Source organism: Pleurodeles waltl, chromosome 12, assembly GCF_031143425.1.
Source record: "Pleurodeles waltl isolate 20211129_DDA chromosome 12, aPleWal1.hap1.20221129, whole genome shotgun sequence".
In the NCBI taxonomy this organism is placed as follows: domain Eukaryota; kingdom Metazoa; phylum Chordata; class Amphibia; order Caudata; family Salamandridae; genus Pleurodeles; species Pleurodeles waltl.
The window spans coordinates 77,465,881-77,482,845 of NC_090451.1; the positions used below are offsets into that span (position 1 = coordinate 77,465,881).

The following is a 16,965-nucleotide window of genomic DNA, read 5'->3' on the forward strand; positions in this document are numbered from 1 at the left end:
TGCCATTCAAATCGAGTGTGCTCTCTTAACTTCTATAAAGCTTTTACCTAAAATGTGCTGAATTGTCGGTCATTGTTTCAAACTATTGTCACCTTGAGGGGCTTAAGTATTCCTGGGTTTGGTAGGTGTCAATCAATAGTGTCTGCTAAGGTCACACTGTGATGCAGTTTTGAAGAGAATGTAAAAATCCAATTAACGCCGCAGCCTCACAGCTTTACAGCTCTGTAAATAGCAGGTGTTAATGTAACACAAACATAAAATACTCGTATCATGAGCCTCTGAAGGCGAGAGTACGAGTTGGCCCTGCGATGATCACTTCGTGCCAGTGGCGTAACAAAGGCCCCGGCGATGTAGGGGAAGGGGGCGAGCTACAGGGGGCCCTGCGTGAGTAAGGGCAAGCCCCTGCGTCAGGGGACCCCCTCAAGTTCGGTTACACCTCTTCTTTGTTTTGAAAGTATGCTGGATTCAGACGGTGCCATCCTTGCTCGTGAGGTCACGCATGTTGGTGGTCTCAAAGGAGCCCCCACCTGGGCGAGCTCCCTGCCTCATCTCAGAAACACACGTTCATAGGAAGGGTGCGAGTGGACTCGCTGGCGCCCGAGCAGTCGGAGACAGGCGGCCAAGGGGTGTGGGAGATCTCCTGGGAGGAGCCGTTCAGTATAAATCCCGCAGAAGTAGACTAGATCGCAGTCAGTTCCCCTCCCTCGGCAGCCAGAGGTCAAGGAGAGGAGTCCAGCGTTCCTGGCACCAGCGGAGGCACAGACCCGGAAGACCGGTGAGCCGTGGGGAGAAGGGTGGGTGAGCCGGGAATCCGCCTTTGACGTCTGTGGCGCCCACACGAGCGCTGCGCTTTTTCGCTGACTGCGCAACATTTGCATCCTCCGTCTGTTGGGAACTTTTTACCTGTCGTCGTCCAGAACAAATTTCTTTGTTTGTCTTACCCAGTTTGTAAAAATGTCGGTGCCAAATTGAGTCAATGTAGCCTGACCCCAGTGACTCAGATAGTGGCATAGCTCAGTGTGCTGAGTGCCTGCTGCAGAGAACTGTATTTAATTCGTATGGTGCAGCCTGGAGGTATGTTACCTAAGATTCACGCCTGCTAGATTGATAAAGTGAGTGCCATTCACTGGGGCACTGAAAACCTCAGGTTTGTGGGGTGTTTTAGTGTGTGCAGTGTGCGCGAGCGCGGCAGGAGCGGTCAGTGTGGCAGGATGTCGCAGACGTCCTCGTCGATGGCTAGTGGTTGTAGACGGCTCAGCTTTTGGGGAGAGTTATTCCCATGGCTTCTGCCCAGAGTACAGTGACATTACCAGGAGGATGAAAACTCGCTTGTGTACTGGACTGAGTCGTAGCCAGTGTGCCGCGGGCCCTAATGCAAGCCAGGAAAATGGGCAACGTGTCCCCTGGTTTGGCACTAAAAACTGTTATATAATTCGGGTGCAGGGCCCAGGACCCAAGACCAAGTGCCTCCTCTTCTGCTACGCTATTGACAATTAACTACCCCTCTAGACGGAAATCCAGGCCTAATGGCCAGAGCTGTCGCATTTGGAGCTGGGGAACCAGGTTGCAGTCTCGGCGTCTGTTCAACATCCCGTGAATCTGGGGAAATTGCTTTATCTCCTCGAACCTGAAAACCGAATGTGATCTTGTGTAATGTAACTGGTGCTTGTGTAAAGCCCTCCAACACCCTCCGGTCAAGTTCGTGCTATATAAAACTGCAACAGCAAATACAGCGCGTCAGACTTGGGCGCCTTGGCAAAGGGATACTAGAGAACAATGCGGGTTTTATGTGCCACTTGAGTAAGTTATAAATAAAGTTCTAGTTCGCATGTGCAACCTATTGCGTATGGACTGCACATAAGCCAGATTCCTCGGAAGGCAGAAAAAGAAGGCCCTTGACAGGGAACAGCCGCCCTGCAACCGAGGGAATGGTGGAGAGATGACTTCAAACCTCCGGGATGTGTGCCCCCTCCCCCAAACCTCAACCCGAGCTGGACACACTCGTACTACCCAAGAAGCCGTTTTCCTTCCAGGCACTACGGCATTTTATGCGGCGTTACCCTGCGTTGCGTCATATCTTGTCATTTGTTCCCTCGCGCTCACCCGGGTCTTTACGTTGCATTTAGGTGCCTGACCTTCCGTGGGGTTGTGTTATGTCACGGAACAAGGGGACTTAGGCCCTCATTCTGACCTTGGCGGTCTTTTCGCAAGACCGCTGAGTTACCGCCGCGGTGAAGACCGCCGACCGCGGCGGTGTGCCGCTGTGCGCATTCTGACCGCTGGGAGCGTTCCGCCGGAAAACCGCCAGCAGCCACACTGGCGGTCGGCGGGAAAGTGGAGACTGGTCAACCTCCACCGCCACGCCAGCAGAACACCGCCCACAGAATTACGACCCACATTTCTGTGTGGCGGTCTTCTGTTGGCGGTCTTCTGTTGGCGGTCACGTCCCTATGGCTCCCGTCGCCTCCCGGAGGACCAACGCACAAGGTAAGTTGATCGTCCGTGAGGGGAGGGGGTGGGGGGGTGTTGTGTGATGTGGGCGTGCATGGGGGTGTGCGTGTGAGTGTGTAGAGGGGTGCTGCTGTGTCTATGGGTAATGTGTGCTGTTCGGCAGGTGCGCATGTCGGCATGTATGTGTGCGGGTATGTGTCCCCGTTGTGTATGTGTGTGTAGGGGGTGTGTATATGTGCATGTTGGGGGTGTGTGCATGTCGGGGTACATGTATGTACATGTCGGGGTGGGGGTGGGGAGGGGGTTCGTACCACCTCTGGGGGGTGGCAGGGGGGTGGAGGGTGTGGGGGGAGGACTCGGGTGGGTAGTGGGGGGTGGGGGAGACCCCTATCAGTGCCAGGGAAGGAATTCCCTGGCCCCGATAGTGCTTACCGCCATGGTTCGCACGGCGGTTCCCGCCCGCAAGAAACCGCGGCGGTAGGCAGGGTCATAATACCCTTGGCGGTCTTGGGACGACCGCGGGGCCGGAGTGCGCAAACTCCAGCCCCGCGGTCATGACCGCCGCGGCGGTCGGAGTGGAGAAGTAGCGGTCGGTCGCGGCGGGGACCGCCGCGGTCAGAATGCCATTTTTAATACCGCCGGTCTGTTCGCGGTCCGACCGCCGTCTCTCCGCCGACCGCCAGGGTCAGAATGAGGGCCTTAGGCTCTAATCTCGGCGTTGGCGTTTCACCCACAGTAGTGTAAGATCTGTTTCAGGCGGTAACCCGTCCTTTATTATGGTCTGGCTTGAATTTAGATCATTGGCAGCAGCACAGACGGGAGGAGAGCAGTCATTAACCTACATGGATTTTTAGGTGTGGCCTTACAGCGCTGCTGTCACCCGCCCCTTTAACACACATGGATATTATTCTAAAATCATTCTACAGGTCTTGCTTCCACACAAATACATGCCCATTCCCATGCTATCTACTTGTAATGCTCCACTTTACCATACATCATACTTTTAATTTAAAGCCAGATCTATTGGTAGTGCCAATACTTGTCTTTTCCAACAAACCCTGCCGTTTGGCGCCTCAAACTGTGTGGCATGTGTTAACCGATGCCCTCACTCTGGCCAAATTCTGAGTGGGGTCTTTATTCTGAAGGATCTGATTGCTCATTTTTCTGCCATGCTGTCATGAGTTTAACGTCCCTTTGGGGCTCTCCATTGTAAGAGCTGAAGCCACAATTGCCTATTATGAGTGCCCTAGAGAACTGCCCCACCACTGACCGTATCAGTCCTACACTTTGTTACCTTGAGGCCCAACTAAGGTGGAGGGGAAGCTCTCCAATTCTCAGGAGTGCACCCTATTCCTTGGGAGAAGGCCAACGTCAGCCCCCCAACTGGCACCTTGTACCACCTTAGTTTGTGCAGTACAGGTCTGCACCCCTGCCTTCGCCAGGCTGGTTTGTTGCCATTATTGTTTTTTGGATTTTCTTGTGAACTGTGCAAGTCAAGCTCCAACGCCACCTTAGGGGTATTGTTTGTGGCCATTTGTTCCCATTCGGCCAAAGAGCGAAATGTATTGTCTACTGTTGCTAGACCTGCTCATCAGGATCTGCTGGAGCCTGTTGCACCATAAGCCCTTACTGTTTATTTAAAGGCAAATGGGATTTAATGTAGCGACCTGTCCACCTCCCTTTGCACCTTGGCCACTAAAGGAGGCTATTGAATCAATACTGAATCACACCAACTTAAGGCTAAAGGGCCCGTTATAGTTCACCTCCCAGCCATGACTTAGGCTCAAACCCTGCAAGCCTCCATTAACTGTGTCCGTCTCAAATTATAGGTTCAGAGTACCTTGTATTTTATAAAAGGGTAGTAGGGGAGTGTGGCAGCTTTAGTTTGGTTCTCAATATTTCAGTCTCTTGCAAGGGTGTAGCCCCAAGCTAATTTCTGTGGGTTACATCTTCCATCTGCATACCTGTAAACCAGCTGGCTCCCCAGCGAGGGTAAAGTCAGACGTTTACAGGATGGCCTCATGAGTGGAGAAAGCAACATTTCCTGCAGGGTGATGCAGGATTCTATAAAGGATGACCTTAATGCGTATACTGAGGCATTGTGTGTACAGAGCGGAATGTATTCTGGAACAAATGAGGGAAGTGTCTGCCGCGTATGTTCTAGGCAGCACATAATGGTTGTTAATATAGGCCTGGTGTGTGGTGGACACCTATGGTGTTTGCAAATTATACCAGGTCCAGGCAACCCCTATCAGTGAGAAAGTGTCTAGGAAGCCAGGGCTCTCTAGTGGTAGCTGTAGAGAGTAGCCAAGACTTATCTAGGAAGAGTGTAAAGCACTTGCAATACCACAGCAGTCACACAGTAACTTACCACACATGAAAGGAGCCACACAGTGTTACAAAAATAAAGATACTTTTGACAGTAGCACTAAACTAGATCACTTATAGGCAGTCCCCCAACTCTAGGTAAGTACACATGATATATACACAGTAAGTATTAGGAATTAGCATAGGAAAATAACAAGCATTGGCAATAAATAGCAGAAAATGGCTAGAGCCCTATTTTGGGGGGTGCAAACCATATACTAAAATAGTGGAATGTGAAGTTAGGTCCCCCACCCAAGGATGTGGAATAGTTAGAAGGGAGCTGGGAGAACTTGGGATCCCAAAATGTGAGTACCTAGGTGACCATCAGCGACCAGGAGAGCAGGGGTAAGTTACCTGGTCTTTCCAAAGACTAACAAGGGGACTTGGAAAAGGAAGATTGCAAGATCAGGACCAGTCCAGTGGAACCCAATGGTGGATTCCAGTAGAAGAGGATCTGCGAAGGAAGGGGACAGAGTCCAGTCCACAAAGGAGTGTCCAGGTGGGGCAGGAGCTACTACCCACCCTTCTGTGGATGAAGATCCGGGTCAACGAGGGAAGATCAGCTGTGGAGCCCAAGATCTGCAGAGGGGTCCTTGGAGTCGTGCAGATGATGTCCCACGTCGGTCGCCTGGTTGCAGATGGTCAGGAAACCACCAAAAATCCTGGGCACATGCAAATCTGGGCAGAAGAGGAGTGCAGAGAAGAAGAGGACCAGCACGGCCCAGGGGACTCGACTTGCAGGGGAGTCTGGACTGCCCCTCAGCAGTTGGGAGAGCCAGCAGAATTAGTCGCAGCCCCCATGGGCGACCCACTGGCAGCAGGCTGAGGAAGTTGCAGTGAGACCCAGTCAGCACACCTGGAGAGGAGTCCAACATCCCTGGAGCAGCAGAGGAGAGACTGTCCTTGCAAGAATGAAGTGCTGGAGGCTGGGGATACTTGGAGCCTGAAGATCCCTTGGAGGAGGAGCCAACAAGCCTTGGTTGCTGCAAGAGTCATGGTGCATAGGATTACTGTTCTGAAGGAAGAGGCAAGGGCTCACCGTCTCTCAAGTTGGACAGCAGGTAGAGAGGACCAAGGAGACCACTCAGATCCACCACCTGTTTTGGAGGATCCACGCAGTTCCTGTGGAGAGCAGATCCCAGCAGCCGGACGTCGTTGCATTAGGTGCCATCGGATCAGGGAAGAGATTCCTTCACTGCAAGGGGTATTCTGTCTTATTTCTTTGGTGCAGCTGAAGTCCTGCAGACTCCAGATGATGCACAGCCATGGAAATGCTGCAATTGCTGGAAGGAGCTAGAGAAACAATGTTGCAAGGTGAGGTTGCTTGGGAGTTGCCGGCTTGTTTGGTTCCTGTGAAGTCCAGCAGCGGTTCAGGTGGCCAGGAGCAGAAGAGGACGATGCAAAGGAGTCCTGGTGGAGTCTTGCATGCCAAATCTGGGGAGCCACCTGCTAGGGAGTCCCTAAATAGCCCTAATAGGGGGCTTGGTCACTCTGTAGGGTGACCACCTATCAGAGGGGTCACTGACGTCAGTCACCTGTTCTGACTAACCAGATGCTCCAAGGGGCCTCTACACATCTTGTTTCCAAGATGGCAAAATCAAGTGGCAACCCGGAGGAGCTCTGGGCACCACCCTTGAGGTGGTGATGGACAGGGGAGTGGTCACTCCCTTTTCCTTTGTGTGGTTTCATGCCAAAGCAGGGACCAGGTGTCCCTGGACTGGTGCAAACTGGATTATGCAAGGAGGGCACCAAATGTGACCTTCAAAGCAAGCCTGTGGCGTGGGGAGGCTACCCCTCCCCTGCCTTGTAACACATATTTCCAAGGGAGAGGGTGTTGCCTCCCTCTCCCACAGGAAATCTTTTGTTCTGCCTTCCCTGCTTGAGCTGGTCAAGCAGCAGGAGGGCAGAAACCTGTCTGAGGGGCTGCAGCAGCGTGGTTTGCCCGCAAACCCTGGAAAACTGGAAGGAGCAATATTTGGGGGTCCTGTAAAGGGCCCCCAGAATGCATGGAGTCATGTCACCCATACTGGCATTAGTATTGGGGTATGAATCCGACATGTTTGATACCAAACATGCCTAGGTTCAGAGTTACCATTATGTAGCTGGACATAGGTAGTGACCTATGTCCAGTACACGGGTAAAATGGCTTCTCCGCATTTACGAAGTCCAGTGCATTGGAACTGGAGTTCGTAGAGGCATCTTTGCTCATTCAGGGTACCCTCACACACAGGGACCTGCACCCTGTCCTCTGCGCTAGGAGGGCCTGCCATAGGAGTGGCTTACAGTGACCCGGGATAGTGACCAGCAGTGAAAGGGCGCATGCACCTTTTCACGCTGGCTGCAATGGCAGGCCTGCGGACAGAGTTTGCATGGGCTCCCATGGGTGGTATAATACATTCTGCAGGCCATGGGAGACCCCTAGTGTACCAATGCCTTGGGTACCTAAGTACCATGTACTTGAGACTTACAGGGGTACACCAGTATGCCAATTGTGGGGTGTAAAGGGTACCAAAGTAGCCACATTTAGAGGAGAGAGCACAATCACTGGTGTCCTGGTTAGCAAGATCCCAGTAAAAACAGTCTAAAACACTGAAAGACAGGCAAAAAGCGGGGGTAATCATGCCAAGAAGAGTAATTTTCCTACTGTTGATATTACTCCAATTTACATTTCTTTACTTTTAGCCTAATGTATCATTACTCACCACTGCATTGAGGGATATCAGCAGTGCCCCTGTTCGGACTGATTAATGGAAGTGAATCTACTTGGCCATCACAAGGGTTGGCAGCGGCCTTTTGAAACACCATTCTACTACATTTTACTAGCATTTTAATTGCATGACCAGCAGTTGCATAGTCATAACTGGAAGGCTGTCGTCATAGATGACAGGGCTCGCTATAACCCAGTTAGAAATATTCCTCTTTACCACCATGTTTCTTTCTACCTTGTTCTATCCCATAAGTTGCATGAAACAAATAAAATATTAGGCTGGGCTCTTAGTCTATGTAATTTAGGTTATATTTAGATGTTTGCTCATAATGACTACCTATTGTCCCTTTGGCAAAGAAATAATCCCAGGATGCACATTGCTTAAGACATTGGATATTGTTAGTCCACACAGCTCACCGTAGCTGTTACTGCAGTTCTATGCCCAGACAACTATGCTGGACGGCCAGCGTCCTATAGAAGAAAACATCTACCTTGTATTAGCCTTATAACATGAGAAACCATGGTGAAAAGATCTAAAGTTCTGTAGAGCGACCGTCACAGTGGACATGCTCTCCAATTTAAAGGTGCATCCTTTATTGCCAGAGCACCTGCAATGCACATCTTCACCAGCCACACAAAAACAATTACCTCTGCTCAAGACGAACATAAGTAACTTTGTAAGCAAGCAAGTTCCTTCCCTACCTGACATGAATGTTTCTGGTCACTGCTCCTCTTTGCAAACTCCACACATGTTTACTTGTGCCTTCTGAAGCTGTGTCTCAAACTTCCCAAAGCTTCAGATAGCCTGTTGATCTAACATGAGACATAGGTGTGTAACACCAAAGAGCTTGGATGACCTCTTGTAGGAAATCATCTCATAGTTAGAGGCAAAGTAGGTGGCTGCCTTTATGTATGATGGTGAATACTCCTTGCCTTTGATTAGATGATTCAAAAGAGTTAAATATAGTTGGTTTTTTTATGAGATTGTGAACTCCACAATGAGCCTCTGTACAGTTGAAGAGAGACTTTCTTGGGCAATGCTTGGCATGAAGCCACGCCCTTGTTCCACGGCTCTGCTCCTTCAATCACCTATCCATGCACACCGAGTCACCAAATGACTCTAGACCTCCTATTCAGACCCCATCTGCTCCAACCTCCCTCTACTGCCTTTCACGCAGTGATAATTTAAATTCAAGTCAGAGATATTAGATTTTGTGTTAATGTAGAGGGGTGTTTGATAGAGGGTGGTAGGGTGGTTGATGTAGGATTAGTGGTGGTGGTGAGGTATAGGTCTGTGCAAAATTTATATCACGCATGCGAAATTTCCAAAATTTACAAATGTCATGTTATGCTAAATTCCTGGAACTACGCTGAAATGAAAAGTCACAGCATTGTGTTCTAGGGGGAACTGATATGAGCAGAAAATGTTTCTCTGGAACAGAAAATATCTCACAGGAAAATTTTTCTCCACAAACAAGGACCCCTAACTCAATCTCTTAACTCTTATCATGCTTTGTTTTTTAACACAAGGTATGTCCTTGTGTTCAATTTTCATGCACGATACTGAAAAATCTCAGGCTCAGATATTTACGTTATTTTCAAGAAGCGTTACAATATATAATTTCACTATATTCCCCCTGGCTAGTTGTGAGCACTTTGTGGACAAAGAATATCTACACTTCTCTGTGGTGCTAGCATGGTGTGTGAGAAAAGGTGACATGATGCTGGGACAAAAATATCCTCCCTTGTACTGTGTTGAGCATGCACCCCGCTCTGAGTTATACTGCTAGGAAAGTCAAGTATTTTTCTGGAGGTTTATGACTTTCACTTTAGTGAGCATGACAAACATGCACGCACAATGAGAAAATAACCTGTAATGGTTTGAAACCCCTGCAATATTTCTTGGAGGTTACAGTGCGCATAACACGCGCATCACATTTTTGAGAGTGACTACTGTCCTCTTGTTCACCTGAGAGGGACGTACATTAAATGGTTATTGTAGGAGGACCTTTTTGTCTATCAGCTGCAAGGGAGATAACTATTGCCTCTCCCAGTAAAAAGTCTCTTCATTCACCTGCAACCAGTTTCTTAATCCTTCTATATAGGTCAGTGATGGAGATACATACTCACTCTACTTGTAGATGATAGGGTGGGCATGCAGGGTGTGTACTGAGATTCTAGGGATGGGAACAGAAGTCCATATTTGAATTCCGGTGTGGGCTACCTGTAGTCACACAAGATGTAGGCAAAAAGTGGTGGGCACCACTCACTGATGTCAGAACTCTGTTGAATCAGAGTGGAAGGCTGTCATCGCCGGAGCCCATGCTCATCTTGCTATCAAAACACCTCAGAGCCCATTAGACAGTCATGACACCATGCTGCTGATAGATGACACATGCTTCCAAATGAGGAATACCTCACAGACATCAGGGCAGCACCACCTACCCAGCGATGCTACCCCGCACCATGATTGTCCCTTGTTGCTTGCCCTTCCCACAGTGAGACAGGGTGTATAAGGCAGCCCAACAACCATTAGGCATCCTGAGGAGAATTGTACAATGGGATATCAGAGTCAGAATATCAAAGGGTCACAATATCGTAACCAGAATATAGAGTGTTGAATTATCAAAGAGGTAAGTGTTCAGACAGAGGTATTGATTTACTATTCTTAACTATATGTACCTTGGATATAAATATATATATATATATATATATATATATATATATATACATATATATATATATATATATATTCACTGGAAAAAAAACAAAATTACACCAACGTTATACTTAAGTTCTGAATTTACTAGTAAAAAAACATAGAAATTTAGCAGTTATAGTTAGTTATTTCAAGTAACTGTAACTCATGCCCTAAGGTAACTATAACTCGCGCCTTCACCATGCACAGTTTTCTCATCAATAATTTTATTGAAAATGTTGCAGTGATAATATCAAAGATGCTATAGAAGGTGTCATCAATGATACAATATGTGAAGGTGTCATCAATGATTTAATATATGGAGTAATTAGCTGTGCACTTGCGCAGCCTCCCTCCACCATTCTATTTGCCCCAGTGAGGTGGCGGTCCCCAGGGATGCAGGGGGGGTTTTGGCGCCCCCCACATTTAGTTTGACAGAAGCCCCGGGGAGCACCACCTCCATGTGGCTTAAATTATACTCAATGCAAGGGGGAGATGCCCGGTCCCCCCGCAGCCCCGGGGACCGCCACCTCCCTGGGGCAAATAAAATGGTGGAGGGGGGGTCCGTGCTGCTCCCCTCCAGGAGCCAAAGATGGCCCTGGACTGCCACCAGGGCCTGCTCCTGCTATGTCCTGGGGTGCCCACCCTCAGGATGTAGCTGTTTGCTTTTGCTTGGTTGGCGCTGACAGCCCCCACCAAACTAAAGCAAACAAAGTCCGCTTTCTGACAGTGGGAGCTGTCAAAAAGCTCCCACTGACAGAAGGCAGAGTTTTCATTTTTCTTACCTGCACGCAAATATGTGTGCAGGGATGGCAGATGAAAACATTGCTCCTACAAGCAGGGAGCTTCTATTTAAAGCAGCTCCCTGCTTGTGGGAGTAGTGCCGGCTTCTGCAGGATGTGGTGAGCCAGCTAGGACCACGGGAACCTTGAGGCTCCCCCCACTGTCCTGTCACTCTCTCTCTCTATCTTCCATTCAGTAATGTGATGGAAGATAGAGAGAGAGAGCTTGTCATTGCAATGTTCTGTCCATGCAATGACTTCAAAGAGTAAGTGTAGCAAGATGCTTGGTACGAATGTTATAGTTATGTTTTTGATGCAGAGAGGAACAGAGTCACTTTTGGCTTAATGGTCACAGTCTTGTGCTGTCACTCAGGGGGCTGGAGGTTCAAATCCTAGTATCGTTTGGCAGAGCGTTTGTTTATGTACTGATGTTTTGACTGTTAAACCTTCCTAGCGATGGAACATTGACTTTTTTTCCAATCACATACATGGGTTGACTGTCATAGGTATGTCTGGAAGCATCACAGTAAGAAGTCACCTATGGCCTAAAGCTTAGGGTCACAGACCCTTGTACTGTAAGTTAAGGGGTCTGCTCCTGGTGTGTCTGTGGTCATTTCTCTACTCTAATTTGTTTTCAACTTCAAAAGTTTGAGGTTCATAATGAAGGGTGATCTCACTCTTTTTAATTGACGTATACATTTTTTTAAATGTGTCCAGAAATATCTCAGTATATCATTCATCAAAGCCCAAAAGCTCTATATCTCTCTCCCTCTCACTCTTTCTCTCAAAATTTTTCTTTTTCAATCTCTTTCACCCACTCACACACCCACTCATACCCTTACGCACCCACTCACAGACCCACTCAGACACTCACACACCCACTTACAGACCCACTCAGGGCCTTGTGCACCAACTCATAGCCCCACTCAGACCCTCACGCACCCACTCACAGACCCACTCAGACCCTCAGACACCTACTCATAGACCCACTCAGACTCTCACACACCCACTCACAGACCCACTGAAACCCTCATGCACCTATACACAGACCCACATAGAAACTGATGCACCCACTGTCACACCCAGACAGACACTCTCACAGCCACTCACATCCCAGATACACCCTCTCATACATATTCTTGCACCCAGAGAGACAGGCTGCGGCCAACTCCCACCTCGTACAGTCAAAGGGCCTATCGCAGCATGGGGTTGGGTGGTTAGGGGGTTGGCTCTGTGGACAGCTCCCGCCACATAAAACCAAAGGCTGTGCATGGCGGTGATTGGATCAACGTATAGTAATGAAAATTACTTTACTTAAAAAAAAAACCTACTAATTCACTGAAAAAAACAAAGGTTACAGGTACGTTATAGTTAAGAAATAGAATTTAAAAAGCAAAGGTTACAGGGACGTTATAGTTAGGCTCACATTTTAAACATACCAAACCATAAAAATTTACCTGTTATAGTTAAAGTTATCTCAAGTAACTATAACTCGTGCCCTAAGGTAACTATAACTAGTGCCATTGCCATGCACTGCTAATTACCCCACAAATTACAGCATTCATGATATCTTTGATAACATCACTGATAATGTCACTGTAACATCTGCAGTAAAATTATTGATCAGATAACTGTGCATGGTGGGGGCGCGAGTTATAGTTGCTTTAGGGCATGAGTTATAGTTACTTGAGATAACTGGGGGGCCCCGTATGGGGGGAGAAAAGGCTATTAAAAAGAACAAGGCAAAGCTCCCCGGCAAACTCATCCATAATACATTCAGGCATCCTAACAAACGTAGGAAAACAACTCACAGAACAGCAGGAAAATGACATCAAAGAGCCACCAGCAAAAAAAGAGTGGTACAGAATAACAGACTTTCTAACGATTCTGCATCAAAGGCCGCAGGAATCAACAAACACATCTAGAGGTGTGAACTTCGAGCAAGACCCTATTAGGGCTGCTTCCCCCAGACCATAAATTATCAAACAGCAAGAGCCCGAGCAGTCAGAACCCAGCCACAATCAAAAATTATAATCTCCCCCTACATCTGGGAGCAGGAAGGTTGAAACCGACAGCGCCAACCTCTTGGAGTCTATTTTCTCTTTGGACTTCAGCTGTTGGGAGGACCCATCCCCAAGCTCACGAACAAGGAATGATCAGGCCAGCTGGATCTCTCTAGCGCTCACAACAACCCCCTAACAGAGCTCCTCAACATGGACTCCTTTGCAGAAGACACTATCACCATGCAGGACAAGACGGTCTAGGCCCTTCCTCTCGGGCTTGACCAAAAGGATGAAGAGGAAATGATGAGCACTGCAGTTACCTTAAGCCCCTTCCAGGAGCGCAAACAAAATTCTCGATTCCAAACGGAGGTGCCAGCCAGTAGGTGGGGCTCACTTCTATCGACGCTAGACGTCATGTCAGCGGCAATAAAGCATCAGGCCGATAAACAAGACATCCAGGTTGATTTACTTAACATCATGGACAAATATATTGTGAGTATTGACTTAAAGTTACAAACCCTCAACGACCTGATTCACCAAGCCCAAGAGCACACTTACATGCAGCAAGCTGTTTGTAACAGCACCACCTCAGGGGATAAGCCCCAGGTCATCTCTTCTATCCTCAATCAAATACTCTTGAAAGTCAGGTCCCAGGCCCTAAACACAAAGGAAAGGTTTCGGGTCCTAGAATTGGAAGAACGGGAAGAAAAAAACGTGATAATGGAAACCTCGCCAAGGGAGCCTTTGATACCAATTTCCCTGCAAAAAGAAGGCATGCAGAGCCCAGAAGGCATCAACCCTCCACATAAAGAGGCTCATTACATTGGGAAAACCTCAAGAGTACAGGCACCACCACGGCAATGGAAACAAACACCTTTCACAGTGCTCCACAAAGTCCGGCGCCCCAAAAAACTAAAAGGAAAAGAAGAAGCAGAGAAAAGCACGGAAAAAAGAAAGTACTGCCCAGCAGAAAAATATATGGCAACTCTTCGCACAATGAAAACAGCTGTCCTTGCCAAACACCAGTAAAAAGGTCATAGTTCCACCCACATCATCAGACTTTAAGCAGCTTTTAACAGCAAAGGAATAGCCCAATCCAAGGTTAAGCTCTCAAAGACTAATTCCTTCCCCTGCAGACGGGGATCAGAGAAGCGAGGAACAAAAAATCATCTTTGGACAACCCGTAAAGGGAAATAGCAAAGATGCGAAAAGGCAAACTTGATCAGTAAGCTGGGTACTACAAAGCTAGCTTATACGGAAAATACACCAGTGCGTATCTCCACAAGAATTGAGTCTCGTAGCCCCTCAGGTTACTTAACTCAAAACAACAAGGAGGAAGCCACGGACCAAAGAGGGAAAGAGTGGAGCACATCTAGCACCAGCATGCAGTCAGATTATTTGCTTCAACACTGCCAAGAAGCAGGTTTTGAGGGGTCCCCACCAAACCAACAAAGTGAAAGGAAATTGATGGTTTTGTCGGTGGCTAAGCCTCCAGAGGCGCACAAACTGCTCCCCATTCCACATTATAAATCAGAGGGGACTTTCAGTACTCTTAACAGAGGAAACATTTTAAAATTGACAGGAGAAATAGGAGAACTTTCCCAAGTGCCATTGGCAGATCTTCTCTCCGTTGTATTTAAACCCATCCCTCAAGGAGCGATCAAGATGTCACAGTAATTACATGGACTACGGCAGGCCTAGTACATCAACTAGTCTCCCATTCCGACATCTTTAACTCATGGGGCATCGAGCTGCAACAGGTAGAATATTCTTACTACCCAGGACCACTGTGGGCCCCTAAGACCTGCACTAAATCGGTGCTCAGAGGGGTGACAGGAGCTGAATCAAATCTGGTGGATATGGAAAAACTAATGGTCGTGAAGCAAGCTGGCGAGACAGGCACAGGCCAAATTTACAGGGGCCTTAAAGAGCACTAGCCACCTAAATCACAAAAACGTTCCTGACAACATCGAAAAGCCTGGGGACCAGGGTTTAGTGAGGCCATACGTTAACATCTGCTCATGGAATGTTCATGGAATCGAGTCAACACTACAACACCCAGAAGTGCATCCTTCCTCCAGGAGTACAACATTATCTTACTTCAGGAAACCTGGAGTCCAGGGCCGATTTCGGTGTCTGGGTATGCAGCCATGCATATTCCAGCGAAGAGCTCCTGCAAATATTGCCATGGCAAAGAGGGTCTGGCAACCTTGATTTCTACAGTACTTATAGGACACAAAGTCACAGTCGACACAGGGTCCCAAGGGTTGGATCCAGGCAACCAAGGTTACACTCGACAGGCCTCACAGTATTCAAACAGAACTAATTCTTATAAATGTTTACATCCACCCAAAAAAGCATGTAAAGGGGGCAAAATGGAAGCGCTGGGTGAATTAATTAAGATCTGACAAAGGCAGCATAACGAGACCATTCATCATCACTGGCAATTTCAGTCTTAACCTGCTGGCCACAAAAGGGGAATTGCAAAGAACTGAGCAGCAAGCACACTTAGGAAACACCTGGAAAATATAGGCCTAACATTGTTTAAATGGGAACAGCAAGAAGGACACTCCAGCATTTATAACTTTTGCAAGTGGCAAAACGTGCTCAATTATTGAGTACACTCTGATAAACAACTCCGTGAGGCCCCTGGTGCGGAATTTCCAATTCAAATGCAGAGCTGAGAGCGATCACTTTCCACCAACATTGGAACTGGTATCTAAGCTTGAACTGCTGCAAACCTTGAGCGGCTTAATCACACCCCCTTCTGCGCTTAATTTCAAAAGAATAAAAGGCTTCAGCAAGGGATAGCTGCTGTGATGGATTAGGTGTATTGTAGGGCAGGGTCCCTAGAGGTAAGAACAAACCTTGCGGCCTTGTAAGAAAAAGAGCCCTCTCTTAAAGGCGATTGGAATGAGGATTGAGCTGAGTTAATTTGCTGTCTGCTTGCAAAATTTTTGGCTACCTCCAATTCAACAATCCAGTGACAGGCTTTCAATGCAAAGAGGGGTCGAGACCGACAGCCCTGGTTTAACAAGGCCTTGTGTACTCAGAAATCATACATTGTTCAACAGTGCAGGAAACTGGCAAATGTGGTCCTGCGGGGCAAGGTCGGAGACAAACTCACCCTGTGGGCCATGAAAAAAAAGATCCCAGAGTCGTGGAGAGGCAGCATTATGCACACTATTTATAAAAGTAGAAATTCAGCTCTTCCTTTGAACGACAGGCTAATTGCTCTTATTGATGTGGAAGCCAAGCTGTATGCATCCTGTCTGTTACAGCATGTCCAAACCAGTGCAGATGAAAATAAGATACTCACGAGATTCCAAACAGGCTTCAGGGTAGGCGTGGGAACAACAACAAATTTAATAGCTTTTTCCCTTATTGCAGAAAAGACCAGTCACAGGAAATTGAGCTTATATCCCTGCTTCATAGATCTTAAGTCCACTTTCGACTGGGTTCCCAGGGAAAAGCTCTGGTCCAAACCGGCCAAATGAGGAATCCCGAATAATCTGCTAAGGGCCATTATAGGTTTCTACACCGACACCTGGGTTCAGGTTAAAATTGAAGATGGCACCAGACTAAAAAAAAGAATACCTACAAATATTGGCTTAAAGCAAGGCTGTGTCTTGGCTCCAATCCTGCTTAATTTATATCTGGCAGATCTCACCGGTGTGTTAGCATATGTAAACAGCCTTCCTCCAGCTGTAGGCCTAGAGAAAGTCGGGTGCCTACAATACGCCGCCGACATCTTATTACTGAGTCACACTCCACGGGGTTTGCAACAGAGCATAACAGCACTTAAAACTTTTATGGACGAGCAAGGCCTAGAAATAAACCTGTCCGAAGCAAAATTGATGCAGCTCCTCTGCGCAAATCACAAATCTTTGACTTGGTTCCTGGAGGGAAAAAGATCTAGGAGTCCATATTGAACCCCGATTGAAATGGAAGCGTCAC

At 47.8% G+C, this 16,965-nt stretch overlaps 1 protein-coding gene across 6 annotated transcripts in view; it reads left to right on the forward strand.

The window, feature by feature from the left end:
* The first annotated feature begins 467 nt into the window (after positions 1 to 467).
* The window catches only part of LOC138268383 (phospholipid-transporting ATPase IC-like), a 324,435-nt gene continuing 307,937 nt past the window's right edge, over positions 468 to 16,965 (forward strand). For 3 of the 6 annotated variants that reach the window (XM_069217964.1, XM_069217960.1, XM_069217962.1), the window contains exon 1: positions 640 to 775. The gene's annotated coding sequence lies outside the window, so the exon portion shown is untranslated. Of the gene's footprint in view, positions 776 to 16,965 lie in introns of all 6 variants that reach the window. The other 3 variants (XM_069217963.1, XM_069217965.1, XM_069217961.1) reach the window with 3 other exon arrangements.